Genomic DNA, 17050 nt, shown 5'->3' on the forward strand with positions numbered 1-17050 from the left:
AAGTATATGTTATATGACAGAAAACAGATTAATACAATATTGAAGACAAAATCAGCTCAATACTTTTAACAGAATTCGGACTCCACAGCTTGTGTTGTGGAAATAATTGCACAGGTGTATCTAGCCTGTCTTTTATAATAATAATTAAAGAAGAATTAAAAAATAATTAAAGAATCAACACAACTAGAATACACATATTAAAACAATTGTTACATATTATTAATTTGAAATATTTAGGGGAGAAAATGTAAAGTTCAGGTACTCATTTTATATGAGTAAATACCATAGCCTGCAACAGAGACAATCATAAAACACACAAGCCACAAATGACTTCAAAGAATGTAGAAGACAGCCTACTCAAGGAACTTAGTCCAACTATTTTAATTAGCAAATATTACATCATGAAATATAAATTTATATATTTTAAAAAATCATAAAGAAAATCCAGCAATGCAGTTGTTTAATTCCCTTATAGGGATAGTGGGATACCAGAGAATGTATATAAATAATGTAAAGCACTGTATTTATTTCTTGAAAGCTGTTGACTACTCTTCATTTGTGTGCGTGTGCTTATGTGGGGGGCGTTTTGTGAGGTACACATATTTGTGGACTCTCTGTGTACAAATGGATATGCAGCATGTAGGTATGCATGTATATGCATGTATACATGTATGAAAACAGACATTAATGTCAGCTGTCTTGCAGGAATGCTACCCACCTTATTATTTGCCATTTATTTATCTGTCTATCTATCTATAATTTAGATGTGGTCTCTTCATGACCATGGAATTCACCTATTGGCTATGCTGGATCCTCCTGTCTCTAGGAAGCCACTTTTGTTCTGTTACTCAGGTTATAAGTCCTGGGACCAAGGATGAACAGTGACCATGAGTTACATCAATCTGCCCACCGTGCTGCCCGGCTCCCCGAGCAAGACTCGGGGGGCAGATCCAGGTGATACTTGGGCCCATGTTGTCAGGAAAAAGCACTGAGCTGATGAGAAGAGTCTGGTGCTTCCAGATCGCCCAGAACAAATGCCTGGTCATCAAGTATGCTAAAGACACACGTTATAGCAGCAGCTTCTCCACACACCATGGATGCACTGCCGGCCTGCCTGCTCCGGGATGTAACCCAGGAGGCCCTGAGTGTGCCTGTCATTGGCATTGATGAAGGGTAGTTTTTCCCTGACATCGTGGAATTCTGTGAAGTGATGGCCAATGCAGGCAAGACAGTGATTGTGGCAGCACTAGACCGGACCTTCCAGAGAAAGGCTTTCGGCAGTATCTTGAACCTGGTGCCCCTGGCTGAGAGTGTGGTGAAGCTGACCCCCATGTGTTTGGAGTGCTTTGGAGAAGCTGCCTACACCAAGAGGCTGGGCCTGGAGAAGGAGGTGGAGGTCATAGGTAGAGCTGACAAGTACCACTCTGTGTGCTGCCTTAGCTTCTTTAAGAAGTCCTTGGTCCAGCCTGCTGGGCCAGACAACAAAGAGAACTGCCTGGTGCTGGGCCAGCCTGGAGAGGCCTCAGCTGTCAGGAAGCTCTTTGCCCCTCAGGAGGTCTGTGCCCCTCAGCACAACTCTGCCAACTGAGAGGACCTGGGGTCTGCCAGCTCCTACCCCAGGTTGGACTCTCAGAAAGCAGAGAAGGGGCTGGAACTGCTGTGTCTATTGGACACTGTGCCCTGGAGAGGCTCATCTGCTTGTCACAGCCTTTTTTAGTTCCCTTGGTTGCTGAGATGCTTCAGCCCAGACTGGCCAGCACTTGCTTGGTGGTTAAGGTTTGATATCCAGCCAGAGGTGAGGACAGAGCCACATGGTGTTGTGACATTGTTGGTGCTGACTTCTTCCTTCTTGGTGGGTTTGCTGCTGGGTTTTAGTCTCACAGAGCCCTGCCCCTTACCGAGGTTCTAGCCCTCACAGCCCTCCCTTTGTGCTGAAGCCTGACCTATGTTCCCCCAGAGGCCCCCAGAGCCTATCTTTTCACAGTTGCTTGCCCTGCTGAACCCCAACCCTGTGACTCAGGACTCTTAGTGAGAGTCTGCTTCTTGTGCAATAGTGTAAATTGAGCAATTAATATTAAAATTTTCTACTTGAAAAAGAAAGAAAGAAAAGAAAGAACTGGCAATTATTTATTATTTATCAAAGTGGATTCATCTCAAAATACAGTGATCCATATGATACTTCATGCCTCTAATCCCAGGACTCAGATGGCAAAGACAAAAATTTCATAATTTATACTCCAAACTGGTTTCCATGGGATAACTTGTCTTAAAACAGTAAGCAAGCCGGGCGGTGGTGGCGCACGCCTTTAATCCCAGCACTCGGGAGGCAGAGCCAGGCGGATCTCTGTGAGTTCGAGGCCAGCCTGGTCTCCAAAGCGAGTTCCAGGAAAGGCGCAAAGCTACACAGAGAAACCCTGTCTCGAAAAACCAAAAAAAAAAAAAAAAAAAAAAAAACAACCAGTAAGCAAACAGCAGTAAATACAAACCAAACTGTTCACAGGAAATGCACTTTGATTTTGAAATATGCTTGTACTCCCTATCATGTCAGAGACAAGTTGAAGTTTTTCAACAGCAGCTCTCTTGATCACAATGACATTTTCTTTCCAAAGAGACAGGTTTGTGTCCTCCTCTGTGAACAAGACCTAGTTTCTTTGTTTTTTGCTATCCCGTATACAATTTCTATTTATCTTTAAAGACAGCGGTCCATCTTGATGGCATTTCAATGTGTTATCTTTCCTTTTGTCTTCCTAATTCAAAGAGTACTTTTTCCCATGCAAAGACGCTAGGCCAAGCATTGTCCATTTCATGGTCCACAGTGGGAAGACACATTTCATGGAATGCTTGAATGGTCAATAGCAACATGAGTCTGATTGAAATATGATGACTTTAAAGGCACAAATTTTAGAATAGGACACTTTATTCAGGAAAGCTAGTAAATAAAATGTATGATAAATGCACTGGAGTAAATGTTGTCTCCAAACAGCAACAACAGCAATATCTCTGACTAAATTAAGGTCATTGTATTATCACATTAGAAATGTAACTAATACAACATCCTTACATTCAAGTTGAGGTTCTCCCTCACTCGTTTGGGATCACTGTAAGCCATGATCTAGCACTCCTTGTTTGATGATAAAGTTGATATAAAAGCGGCAGAATTAACTTAGTATTCACACTAAAGTAAAAAATGTATCTTATTTCAATACTTTCCTGTGGTGATTTTTATTTGTATGTTAATAAATAAAGTTTGCCTGACGATCAGAGGTCATAGACATAAAGAGAAGTCAGGTGGTGGTAGCACACGCCCTTAATCCAATCACATGGCAAGCAGAGTCTCTGTGTGTTCAAGGACACAGCCAAGGGTGGTGACACACACCTTTAATCCCAGTACCAACCGTAGAGACCGGGAGGTCTCTATAGACAGGCAGTGATGAGGAAGTGATGTGGCTGGGCTTACAGCCAATGAGAGGAAGAACAAGAAGGCAATAAAAGTGGAGTATACACAAAAAAGCTCTCTTGGGAAGCTGCGGCAAGGTGGTAAGCTAAGGTTAGTTGGAGGCTATTGCTCTGATCTTTATGACTTGCACCTCTGTATTTGGCTCTGTGTTTCTTATTTAATAACACTGTTTAGAAATTTGTCTAAATTATGTTACATGCATATATATATATTAATATATATAAATATATATATATGTGTGTGTGTGTGTATGTGGATACACACATACACACACAAAGACATAAGAACATGCTTGTTTCAAGGATCAATAGACATGTGTTATTTAAAAAATTAAAAGTAAAGTATATCAAAATATGTATGCAGCCCTTTGAAAACTATTTTTTAAGGTAGATAAAGGGATGAGAACATAGTTAAAACACATCTTACTGATAAACTCATGAGCATCTTCTGAAATATTTAACCACTATATGGTACAGCCCTAAACCAGACTGTTGTGCATGAATGGTTAGTTATTGGAGACCTGGCACTAACTTGTTTTTAATGAAAGATTTTTACAAACAACCTTTTACATAGACATTTTTAACACTCTTAGAAGTGTTACTGGGTGACAGCATTTTTTAATTAAAAATTCCTTTTGGCAGATCTTGAAATCTGTTTCAAAATCCATTAAGTTTAATAGCAAACACACACACAAAAACTCTAAGAAATTCTATTAGAGATTAAATTTTATGTGTTTAGATGAGCATACAATTAGCAATGAAAGTAATATTTATAGCATTTTTTTTAACTAAATGGCCAATTAGTGTTTAAAAAATATCTGGAAGAATGTTACTGAGGATATGCAAAGATGGGGGTTGGTTGCTGCTGTCCATCTTTTAGGAATTCAAATGCAAACAATATGTTCCTCTGAGTTGAATAACAAAAGACAAAAGATAAAAAAACAGCTATGTTAACATGGAAGAGGAATCTTTCAGTTTCCCATCCCTACACAAAGAACTACAGCCAAATACTGACTGCTGGGAGAAAGAGAATTTGACTCTTCCACGGATGAGCCCACTTATTGGTTGGTTGCTCGATGCAGCCTTGAAAGCCATATACACACGAATACCAAAAATAAACTAAGCATATTTTTATGTGCCTTTGTGTGTGTATGTGTGTGCATCCACATACATATATATATATATATATATATATATATATATATATATATATATATATATATGTATATATGCATGTAACATATAATCAAAGAAAAAGAAGTTACCAACTTAAGGTTGCAATGCATGAAAGGTGTTTAAGGGAAGGTTGCTGGCAGGGGCTTCAAGGAAGATAAGGAAAGAAGACATGGTAATTCTTTCTTGACTAAAAATATTTAAACAATGAGATTTTGGGGAAAAGGTGTGATGTCCATACCCACTTATGCCATGATAATTTTAAGCTCCTCTACTCTTTTGTCTACGCTGATTTAATATTTCTATAGAAATAAAACAAAAGTGTTAAAATTTGATTTTATGAAAAATTTTGCTTCCTACATTTAGAAGGCAGCTGTGCTTTCCACTATATGATCAAAATTGCCCCATATATTTCAGTGAAAACAGTGATATATAGTAGGACAAACAAAAAAATATAACTGCTAACAAAAGACATTAACAAAATAATTTGTGGGTGTATTCAGTGTGTGGATTTAATATAGAATCAATTTTATCAAATGCATCACATTACTTTGAGAATATAAAAGAGAAAATGTGTCATTAGTTTTCCCATCTTATTAGTACCATGTAATTGGTATAACCCCCAGTTATTCCAAGTCTTCGTTAAAATGTTCTCCCATGACCATATATTATATTTTATTATAATTTTATGTCATCTATAGAAGGAATCAAATTAATGATTTTAATAACACCTTTAACCTTCCCAGAGTTGGTTCTGCATGAGAAACAATATAATAACTATATTTAAATGTATCCTTTAATTGGCCATCACACTAATTCTTTTCTAGAATAATAAATCGGGTAAGCCATTCTTATTATTTGTCCTGTGTACACTGCAATTACATTTCAGCATGCTCAAAGTGGAATATCAATGCAGGCTTAAATTAGCATTGTTACACTAAATTAATTGTAAAATACATAAGCACAATTGCCTAGCTCTAGCATTTCACCCTTAATTCAACTACGTATGTCACATGAATACACGGCATAGACCTTGTAGAGTCAGCACACCCTATCCTGATGAGAAACATTGCAATGCATGAGATGTGAATGTTAAAGGAAAGAAAAATCCATAATGCATGAGGCTTGATAATTATATGTTTACTTGTCTACTGAAATGATTTGAAGAGATCTTGGGAGTAACCCAGAAGTGTAACACTTCTTACACTACAGTAGCTTACCAAGTCTTATATTTTTAACTGGCTGTGTAGAAATTTCATTAACTAAATAATCACAAGACTGCTTTGTAATCACCAACTTAGCCAGACATAGACAAGTGATACAGCTTCTAATGAAACTAGTTAAAATTAGCTTATATACTACTTTCTTTCTTTTCTTTTTTTTAAACTGTGTCTCTCTTTTTTTATTTTATAATTTAATTTAATTTTACATATCAGCCATGGATTCCCCTGTCCTCCCTCCTCCCATCCCCACCCCCTACCCTCCTACCCACCCATTCCCAGTTCCCATCTCCTCCAGGGCAAGGACTCCCCTGGGGATTCAGCTCAGCCTGGTAGATTCAGTGGAGGCAGGTCCAGTCCCCTCCTCCCTTCACCCAGGTTGAGCAAAGAGTCCCTGCATAGGCCCCAGGCTCCAAACAGCCAGATCATGCACGAAGGACAGGTCCCAGTCCCACTGCCTGGATGCCTCCCAAACAATTCAAGCTAATCGACTGTCTCACTTATCCAAGGGGCCTTATCCAGTTGGGGGATCCTCAGCTATTGGTTCATAGTTCATGTGTTTCCACTAGTTTGGCTATTTGTCCTTGTGCTTTTTCCAATCTACTTTCTTATGAGATTGTTGAAAGCTGAGTGGTAGGCTAAGACCTAACCAAAGGAGACTCAAAGAAATAGCTAATTAAAAATAGAGAAAAGTGTCATTTCACATAGGATTTTAAATATCTGTGAGAAATATTTTTATAGATGAAAACACACTATATAGAACATAAGCTAGAATACAAACTATGAAATTATAGTAAGTTACTTTTATTGTTTTCATGTTTAGTGATATAGAAAATAAAGAACGCCAAGAAGACTTTGAGGAAAAATATACTCATATGTATAACAGCAGAAAAAAATCACTTTAAAATGGAAGATGCCTTCTCTTTGCTGAAAGCGTATCTTCGCTAACCCATAGTATTGTCAAACTTGATCGGAGTCAATTTCTCTTGCTTTTAAACTGCCTGAGAAGTGATGTTCCCTTACAGCAACCTGAATGTACTGAGCTACTTATTCTGGACGGTAAATAGCTGCATATTTAACACTGAGGCTGTGTCATAGAGCAAACAGCAAAGAAATGTCAACACTTTATGACTTTTCTAGGAACAATGTAATTGCCTTCCTCTGCCTCACTAAAATAAACTAACAAAAATTCTGCCTTTCAGTTTTTTCTATAATACTACATATTTAATAATTCATATTTACCTACCCATAGTTTATAAATAACAATTCCTTCAATGTTTTACATTTTTTATTTACATGTGCAATATTTTAGCTTAATTTCTATTTAATAGCATTGTTATTTTTCTATGTTTTAATTAAATGCTTTTAATTTTTGTCATTGTTTTAGAAATCAATGATCTAGTTCAAGGTTATCTGGTTATCTTGTTTTAAGTAATATGTTCTTAAGTATATACTCTTTCATACTGACTGTCTAACATTTTTATCAGCATTATTCCTGTACTTTCTTTAGGATGCTCAATATTTTTCAATAATTCTGAAGAATATAAATGAAACAATCTAGCATTAATGATATCTGAATAATTTCTAATTCATTCTCCATTATTTAAAAGATTTAGTCTCTTGAATCCCACATTAGTTTATATAGTAAGCTCATAAAATCTTTCTTTGTATAGTCATTCAAAATTAGAGGCAGGCGGATCTCTGTGAGTTCGAGGCCAGCCTGGGCTACCAAGTGAGTTCCAGGAGAGGCGCAAAGCTACACAGAGAAACCCTGTCTCGAAAAACCAAAAAAAAAAAAAAAAAAAAGATCTGGTCCCACTGCCTGGATGCCTCCCAAACAGATCAAGCCAATCAACTGTCTCACCCATTCGGAGAGCCTGATCCAGTGTGGACCCCTCAGCCATTGGTTCATAGTTCATGTGTTTCCATTCATTTGGCTATTTGTCCCTGTGCTTTATCCAACCTTGGTCTCAACAATTCTCGCTCATATAAACCCTCCTCATTCTCGTTGATTGGACTCCCAGAGATCCACCCAGGGCCTAGTCATGGATCTCTGCATCCAGATCCCTCAGTAGTTGGATGAGGTTTCTTGCACAACAATTAGGGTGTTTGGCCATCCCATCACCAGAGTAGGTCAGTTCGGGCTGTCTCTCGACCATGGCCGGCAGTCTGTTGTGTGGGTATCTTGTGCTCATTGCATGAGTTGGCTGCTTGAAACCTGGAGCCTATGCAGGATTGTTTGGCTTGGCCTGGGAGGAGGGTACTAGACCTACCTGGACTGAGTCTACCAGGTTGACCTCAGTCTGTGGGGAAGGCTTTGCCCTGGAGGAGATGGGAATGGGGGGGGGGGCGTTGGGGGGAAGGTGAGGGGGACGGGAGGGGGGAGAACAAGGGAATCCGTGACTGATATGTAGAACTGAATTGTATTGCAAAATAAATTAAAATAAATTAAAAAAAAAAGAAAAAAAAAAGAAAATCAAAATTATGATGAGTAACAGGATATGTCTGAATTAGGTTTTATGTAAACATTTACAATTCTGATTAAGGGTTATCAGAGTGAATATTATAAGATTATTATAAAGATGAGCTAAATATGATTCATACTTAGTATCTCTAAATAAAGAAATTCAGAGTAAGTTTAATTTGATCAGGTGGCATAGGCTTGTTATCCTAACTCCTTAAGGGGAGCACAAAAGACAGTGAATTCACATCCAGTCTTCATCATAGCAAGTTCAAGTCCAGAAGAGCCAAATCAATGAGAGCTTATACAAAAATGAAAGGGGAAAATATGGTTGTGTGTGTAAACTCATAGGATAGAATCTTCCCATCAGCCCTGAGACCCTCAATCCTGTTTCCAATGTGTCATATAAAAATAATAATAAAATAAAATAGTGAATAAATAAAGGTTGACAAAAATAGAATTTCAAAAGGAAATTGGGTATATAGAAGTCTACCCAAAGACAGTTAATTTGATAAGAAGGGAAAGATACACATATGTATGAATGGATATGCTATGAAAAAGAGAAATGAAATACAAACACTTTGCATGTAAACAGGAAAATCAATTACAAAAATGATTTCTAAATTAAAAACCCATCTGATATACTTTTAATGAATTATTTCATCGGCAAAAGACTCCACCAAAATCCCTTGGTATTTTTGATACTAGAGTCTCATTTTGCTCCTAGGCTGTGGCTGTTTTAAATAGGACTTGGATTCACAAGAAATATTATTATAGACAGGTTTAACCCTGCACTTCAGTATCTCCAGAGGAGATGACAAATAGATCGAGTTTTCACTTTTTTCTTCTGGTGATATCATCAGCTACTGCCATCCACTAACTTGTACCTCCATGAAACTAAGCAAAGAATAGCATCTTGGAGAATAATTCCAATGAGGGGATTGAAAATCAGAGACCTCACAATGTTTTGAAACACTTGAATATCTTGTAAAATGGAGGAATTGACCTAACTGAATTCTTGGGCTATTCAGCAGGGATTCTAGAAAGGATTTACTATGAAAGCAGGACTAGTTAACTACTGAACAAAGGATATCTGTGCTCAAACTACAGAAGCTTAATAAAATATCTTAAAAGGATCTAACTGAACTGTAATCAAATTAATTACTTTTCAAAAACACTCATCAATTTACAGAATGATTCTTTGAAGACCCAATAGACATTAAAAATATAACAACTATAATCCATGACATTAAGTTTCACATATAGGAAAAGGAGGATTAAGAAAAATCCATCAGTCCAATAGAAGCACAGGCCATAGATGATAACATTAGTTTATAGAAGTTTTAAATATCTTTTAAATATTTTGAAGGTATTAAATATAATCATGGTGGAAATTCCAATAAGCTGTTTATATAGAGTATGTGCAATGCTGATTGTCAACTTTATGTGAAAATTTACAGATCCTACAAAAGTCAAAATATGCTAAAAAATATTAATGAATTTGAAGCCTTATTCTATACATTTGAAGATAGACTTATCTTGTGTCTTCAACAATTACACTTAATAAGAAAGTGGCAACTTATACTCTTTAAAATTGAAAAGAAATATTGTTTCTTAAAAGCTATTAATATTAGTTATAAAAACAATAGACAAATGGAGCTATTGACAAAAAGACAATAATGTCTGCATGTATAAACTAGACATAATTATTATTAAAGGGCTTACACTAGGTTAAACAAAATAGCTATCATGAAGGACGAAAAGAGTAAAAGAAATGGCTACTGAAAATAGGAAAGTATTTACATTGATACTTTACACTATATAATATGTGAACAGCCAATTAGCATGTGAACACAAGTGCATCGTGACTAAACATGAATACAACGTAAATTGTTTCTAATCAGAATGTGATTGCTTACTCCCATATAAGTCAAGTCGAAATTGTATCATTTTTTCAGCATTATCAGGCAAGTCATTGTAGCTGGTTTGATCTTGATCCTGGGAAGGATCACTGATGACTTACTCTTCCTGACCCTGTCCAATTTTCATAGAAGGTTCTAGTCCTGTGAAAGAAAGCCGAAAGAAACTCCCAGCCCAGATCCAGCTTGATTTTCCAATGTCTCACAACCAAAGTATGTGATGTCTGAAGCTGCAGGGCCTCACCAAGCCAGCTGGTTAGCAAGCGAGGAAATTGACAAGAATCTGGAATGTTCTGAGGGCTTTGGGGGCTTTCTTGAACAAAAAAAAAAAAATTATAGGAATGTATCCAAAACCTCATACTGATAATTGCATGCCCTCTCCCTAAAGCTGAAAGAGCCAGGCTTAGTGGATATCTACAATAAAACAATAGAACAACTCCCAACAGTTGTGACTCTTGCACATGCTTGCACATGCTAAAGCCAGACAAAAGTCCCTACACAGACTGGGGAAGGGACTTGTCAAGTTCTACCATCAATTGAGGAGATACTGACAATTGATGGCTGCTGGAGAGATGAGAGCCATTCTCTTTAGCATGAAGCTGATGTTACATTAGATGGTCCTATATCTACATAGATATAGGTAGCAATAAGTAGATGCAGCAGGCTTTAAAAAAATGAGAGGGTGATAAGTTATTGGGGGGAATAATGGAAGACTTGGAGCAGAGAAAACAGATGTGACTAGATTTGATCAAAATGCACACTGTATGTCTATTTTTTTCTGGAATAACATAATTTACCCATGAAATGTGTCTCCTTTGAGACAGTTTTTATGTTTTTAACAGATTTAAATAGTAGCTGTCCCTCTCTAAAGTGGGGAATTCATGTCTTACACTGTAAACCTGGTCTAGAACGTGTGACTAGGGAGGTCATGGAACTTAGAGGAGCACCTATTTCTGTTCATTTGCTAAATGTGCATAGCAAACTACCATCCTTATGTTCATGTCTGTACCCATTGATGGTGATATTCTTAGCCTGCATCAGTAAAACTCTTCTTGTTGTGGGTACTGGTTAATGTAAGCATTCATTACCAATCAAAATATGGACAATAGGAGATGGTTGAATGTTCTATCTTAAAAGGGTCGTATAGATAACCCCTCTAAGGACTTAGGGAAAAATCACAGAAGAATGGAAAGAATGTAAGAGCCAGAGGTTAGAGATATGTACTATAAACAGTGCATTCTGGACATGACATGGCCATTGTGCCCATGAATGCAGTGACTCTGTCATTACCTGATGACAAAGCTTTATTAGTCATCAACTGGAGGAGGAGCTCATAGGGAATCAATCAATAATGAGTGTTAAGGATCAGGGGGAGTCATTTTTTGTTGTTTGTTTAAATTATGTAGATACTAATGTAACTGGAAGGTTTCTCCAGATCTGTTCGGCCCTGCAGCCAGGACGAATCTCTCCCTCCTGTGTCCCACAGCTGCTTAGTCCCAAGTAAACACACAGAGGCTTGTATTGTTTATACACTGTATGGGTCAGGCTTCTTGCTACCTAGCTCTTATATCTTAAATTAACCCATTTTTATTAATCTATGCATTACCACGTGGCTTTGTGGTTTACCAATACTTTTCCATATTGCTTCTCCTGGCTGTGGCTCCCAGCTTCTGCCCAGGCCCCGCATTTCTCCTTTCTGTCTCTCTCAAATTTCCCACATGCCTCTAAGCTGCCTTGCCACAAGCCAAATCACCTTATTTATTAACCAATGGAAACAACATTTATTCACAGCATACAGAAATATATTAGTACACTAAAGTATTTAAGTTTTGGTAAATTACTTCCCAACCCCATGTTCAAGCAAACCACCATAAATCAACTGGATGCGGGTTATCAAAGAGGGAAGGGACTTTTTGGAAAGAAGAGTTTCAGTGGGAAAAATGAGGGATGAGTGAGAGTTGTGGGGGAAAAATGAGGGATGAGTGAAAATGTGCCAAAATCAGTATATACATGTCAGAAACTGTCAAATAATTGCAAAGAGAGAATAAATGAAAATTAAAACCACAGTCAGATAGCACGATACCCAAACAATATAATCTACAAGGTTAAGAAGATCTTTTTAGGATTTGGAATGTGCAATTGTGATTCAGTACGTTTTATCCAGTTTACTGAACATTTTTTTTTTTTTTGTTGGTTTTTCGAGACAGGGTTTCTCTGTGCAGTTTTGTGCCTTTCCTAGAACTCGCTTTGTAAAACAGGCTGGCCTTGAACTCACAGAGTTCTGCCTGCCTCTGCCTCCCAAGTGCTGGAATTAAAGGCGTGCGCCACCACCGCCTGGCCACAATTACTATTAAGCCCAACAGTAGTAGTACTCTTAGATACTCACTCAAATGAAATAATCAAATTTAACTACATAATATCTCATACAAAAATTTTAGAATTTACAGTATTTCCTAGTTGAAAGCAAATGAAATAAATAACAATAGGTAAATGATTCTCCTATTATCAATATTTTCAAACAATGAAACATAAATACCAACACAATGGAACAAAACACTAACATGTGCAGGATGATCTAAATGCTAAAAAAAAAAGACAAAGGAATCCACTTACATGAAAACAGCTTATCAATTCAGAAAAATCTAGATATAGTGACAGAAGCAGTGGGATGGATATGATCAAAATCCGTTGCTTGGAACTGTTAAAGAATAAACACAAGTTTTATTTAAATAGTAAAAAGCAGAAGTTGGAAGCCACAGTAAGTGAATGACAAAGAGTTTCAAAAATGGAACTATGAACATATTCTCTGCCTAAATTCAGGTACTTTTATGCCTTCACTGAACTGAGAACAAGTGTAATGCGAATTTCAAATGGTCTTAATAAAAATCACAGAAGCCAGATATTGGGGAGAACAATGAAAGATCAGAGAAAAACAACAAGCCACCTCAAACCTCACCTTGCCAACTTCTCAGTTGATCTTATTTCCTCAAACTGGAAGCCTCTGAGTCCTCATCCAAATGGATCTCAGCTGAATTGCTGCTAAAAGCCTAAAAGCTTAAAAAGCTTTAAAAGCCTCTAGTTCCTGGTCTTTATATACCTTTCTGCTTCCTGCCATTACTTCCCAGGATTAAAGGCATGTGTCTTGCCCAAGCAAGACATGAGATCTCAAGTGCTGGGATTAAAGGTGTGTGCCATCATGCCTGGCTGTTTGCAGTGTGGCCTTGAACTCACAAAGACCTGGATGGATCTCTGCCTCTAGAATGCTAGGATTAAAGGTGTGTGTGCCACCATTTTCCAGCTTCTATGTCTATCTAGTGGCTGTTCTGTTCTATGACCCCAGATAAGTTTATTAGTGTGCACAATATATTGGGGGACACAATATTACCAGAGATAATACTCACAATGGAAGTATTGTGTAACCTGTAAATTATACCTCAATGACTGATTAAAAATGTGACATAATAGCCAGAGGTTGAGTATCAACATCAAAGAACATTTTAAGCAAAAAGTAGTATAAGAGTAGTATTAATGTTTGAAGAAAATTATGATTTAATATCAGTTGCATGTAGTAGACTGAGGTTTGGCCTATGAATTCCATGAAAGGACAGTCACATCTAATGCTAAGTCATTGCTAATATCAGTAGAAAACTATAATTGAAGCTACAGTTTTGGAATGATTTTCTCTTATCTGATGTGTTATTCTTTGTTTTCTATCACACTCCAATCTACCTTTGTTAAATGTAAATTGATTTCTGATGAGCATATTATAAATAAGATTTTTTTCTCTCCTTTCTCCTTAATTACTCAAAATTCAGAACCTAAATAAAGAACTCATGTCAAAGTAATTATATATATGAATCTTCATTCCATTTAACAAATTTTTACCCTGTCAGAATTAAGAAGATATGATGGCTATTGCAAATGCTGCAAAATAAATGATTCTGGGTTGCAGGCTATCTCTAATAACATATTTCCTTTGTTCAAAAAGACCTACAATTTAAAGATTCTTATGGTTCAGAGAATTAGACATTCCAGCTGATAACAATTTGGACTTTTGTATAGTACAGCAAATGATCCAGTTGCTATAGTATGATTACTTCTCTCTTTCTCACATTAATATGTTGACATAATTCATCAGATATGAAACAATATAAAATCCGAATCTTTGTGTTTATTAATTCATGCAGGACTATAAAATTTCCAAGCTTACTCTCTTTCTGTTGTGACTGCTTGAGTGCTAAGGGAACAGTCCTGAAATCTTTACTGTTCTACGTTATATACATGTTTACAAGAATATTTTCAAACATTGATATTTTGTTGAACCTGAAAGTCACATACAAAGGAAATGAATATAGTTTTAGGTAGAGTTGGGTTGTATTGCATATTTATTTCTAGTCACTTGAGATCTCTCCTGACAATAGGCTAGTTGGGGATCTGTTTCCAGATTATACAGTTTGCTCTATTAAGAGTCTCAGATCTTAAACCCGAACAGCTGTTCCATCAGCCGCTATTCCTAGTCACAGAAGGGTGTTATGGCCATATGGACAGATGTGAAAAGTCATTCACAATGGAGCAGAGAAGAGCTTACATGGACTATACATGGCAGTACTTTGTGTATTAAGGGCATCACAAGAATATTGATAAATTGCAAGTGGCTTGGGATGTACTTCTGTGGGTGTGATGGAGACAGAATGGCTGTTGTGCAAGAACAATATGTAAACCACATCCTTTGTAAACAAATAAAGGACTGTGTCTTTTGAAGACATCATTTATATTTTAGAATATTTTTATGTTTACAATAACTTTTGGTAGGAAATACACACTGATTCTATAAAATACAATCATAATGTTAAATTTGTTATAGTCTGTGGACCACCATGACACATTGATTTTTTTGTTGAAAGTCTATAGTTAAATCAAAAGTTATTCTTATTTTTCAGTGTTACTGGGTTTAGACAAATGATAGTAACATGTGTCCTCTATTACAGTTGTATACAATTATTATACCATGCCCTAATCCACTGCATACCATGGACTCATCCATCTTTCCATCACTTATCATTACTTTCATAGCTGTCCCTTCTCCAGTATGCTCCATGGTTATATTATAATATGTAGCATCATAGGTTAAAGAAAAAAATCTGAAACTTATAAATTATTTGAGCCCCCAACAGCCATGAAAATGTGTTGGAGATTTTATCCAGATAGTTAGATTTAAATTGGACCATATGGTATATGATGTACTGTGATCTGATTGCAGCCATGGAAGGAATAAGAGAAAAACACCACAAGGTGAGGATGACTACATGAAGGGTTACACAGGAGAATAAAGGAAAGGAGCCACCTGCGGATTGAGGAGAAGACCACAAGAGAACACTGCTGAGCACCTGATCCTTAAACCTCCATCTCTCACAGCTGTGAAATAAATCTGTGAGGTCACCAGCTTCCTGATGTTGTGTGATGGAAGCACCATCAATCAAATGCACTGTAGTTTTCATAGATTGTCTATGTTCCCTGTTATCCACGTATTTTTCATGATTTCTTATCTCATTAATTTTTAGTGCTAAATGATATTCCACTACTACAATGAGCCCAGTATTTTTTTTTTCCTATTCATTTGCCAAAGGATATTTCAGTTGGTTCAAATTTGGGTAGTCTTATAAATAAAGAGGCTCTAAACATTCAGGAAAAGGACTTTTGTAGGGACACATTGTAGCTCAGTAGGCAAGATAAAAAGAAACAAACTGCTATTACTGAAAAAGGATAGTTTATAATTCTACCAGTTAACAGATTTCCATGTTGCTTCATAAACTGCCAAAATTTGCTTTGGTTGGTGGTTTGAATTTATGCCATTTTAAAATCATGGTAGAGTATATTGTTTGTATTTGTTTCTCTAATGATACACGATTTGACTCTGTATCTTTAAAGGCTTATTAACTGAACTGTCTATATAACATCTCTATGAGGTATCGCTTTTGCTTTTGGATGGCATGTATGATGGAGGTATACTGAAAATGCTTTGCAAAGAAGAAACATATCTTAATTCTGTTTTAAAATATCTTTCTGGAGCCGGGCGGTGGTGGCGCACGCCTTTAATCCCAGCACTCGGGAGGCAGAGCCAGGCGGATCTCTGTGAGTTCGAGGCCAGCCTGGACTATGGAGTGAGTTCCAGGAAAGGCGCAAAGCTACACAGAGAAACCCTGTCTCGAAAAACCAAAAAAAAAAAAAAATATCTTTCTGACTAATGTACAACTGAATGACAAGAAGGAAAACAGAGATAGTGTGAAGATAGTATAGATCATTTTTATTTTGTGAATTCGAAATCTTTTGAGGTCTTTATCTATGGTGCTAAGTCTATAAATGGTAGTAAGTGGCGAAATGCAATACATATATTAAAATATATGCTTCATACATACATTTGGTATGCATAAACCTGGTCACTTCTAACCATTTCGTATCAAGATACACACAAAAAACACACTGCATAAAATTTACTATTGGATGAGAAATTAGAATAACTAATTTAAAAGTCTCTTTTGGGCCACCAGCCCACTCCCAAATCATGACATGGAGACTTCTTATTAGTTACAAATGCTTGGCCTTATCTTAGCTCTTATTTTAATCTATTTCTCTTCATCTATGCTTTGCCTTGGGGATTTCTACCGTTCTTTCTGTATGTCCAACTCTGTGTCTGCTGGGTGGTGGCTGCCTGGCTGGTCCCAGACAATTCCTTCACTTTCTCTCTTGTTCTCTCCTCTCTTCATCTTCTTTCTTCTCTCTGCCTGCCAACCCCAACTATCCCTCTCCTCCCTAGTTATTGG

The 17050-nt window shown here is 36.9% G+C and overlaps 1 pseudogene; it reads left to right on the forward strand.

The window, feature by feature from the left end:
• The first annotated feature begins 887 nt into the window (after nucleotides 1-887).
• On the forward strand, nucleotides 888-1588 carry LOC128111571 (thymidine kinase, cytosolic-like; annotated as a pseudogene).
• The last annotated feature ends 15462 nt before the right edge of the window (nucleotides 1589-17050 follow it).

The sequence above is a fragment of the Peromyscus californicus genome, unplaced genomic scaffold, assembly GCF_007827085.1.
Source record: "Peromyscus californicus insignis strain IS unplaced genomic scaffold, ASM782708v3 Scaffold_16__1_contigs__length_79575227, whole genome shotgun sequence".
Classification (NCBI taxonomy): domain Eukaryota; kingdom Metazoa; phylum Chordata; class Mammalia; order Rodentia; family Cricetidae; genus Peromyscus; species Peromyscus californicus.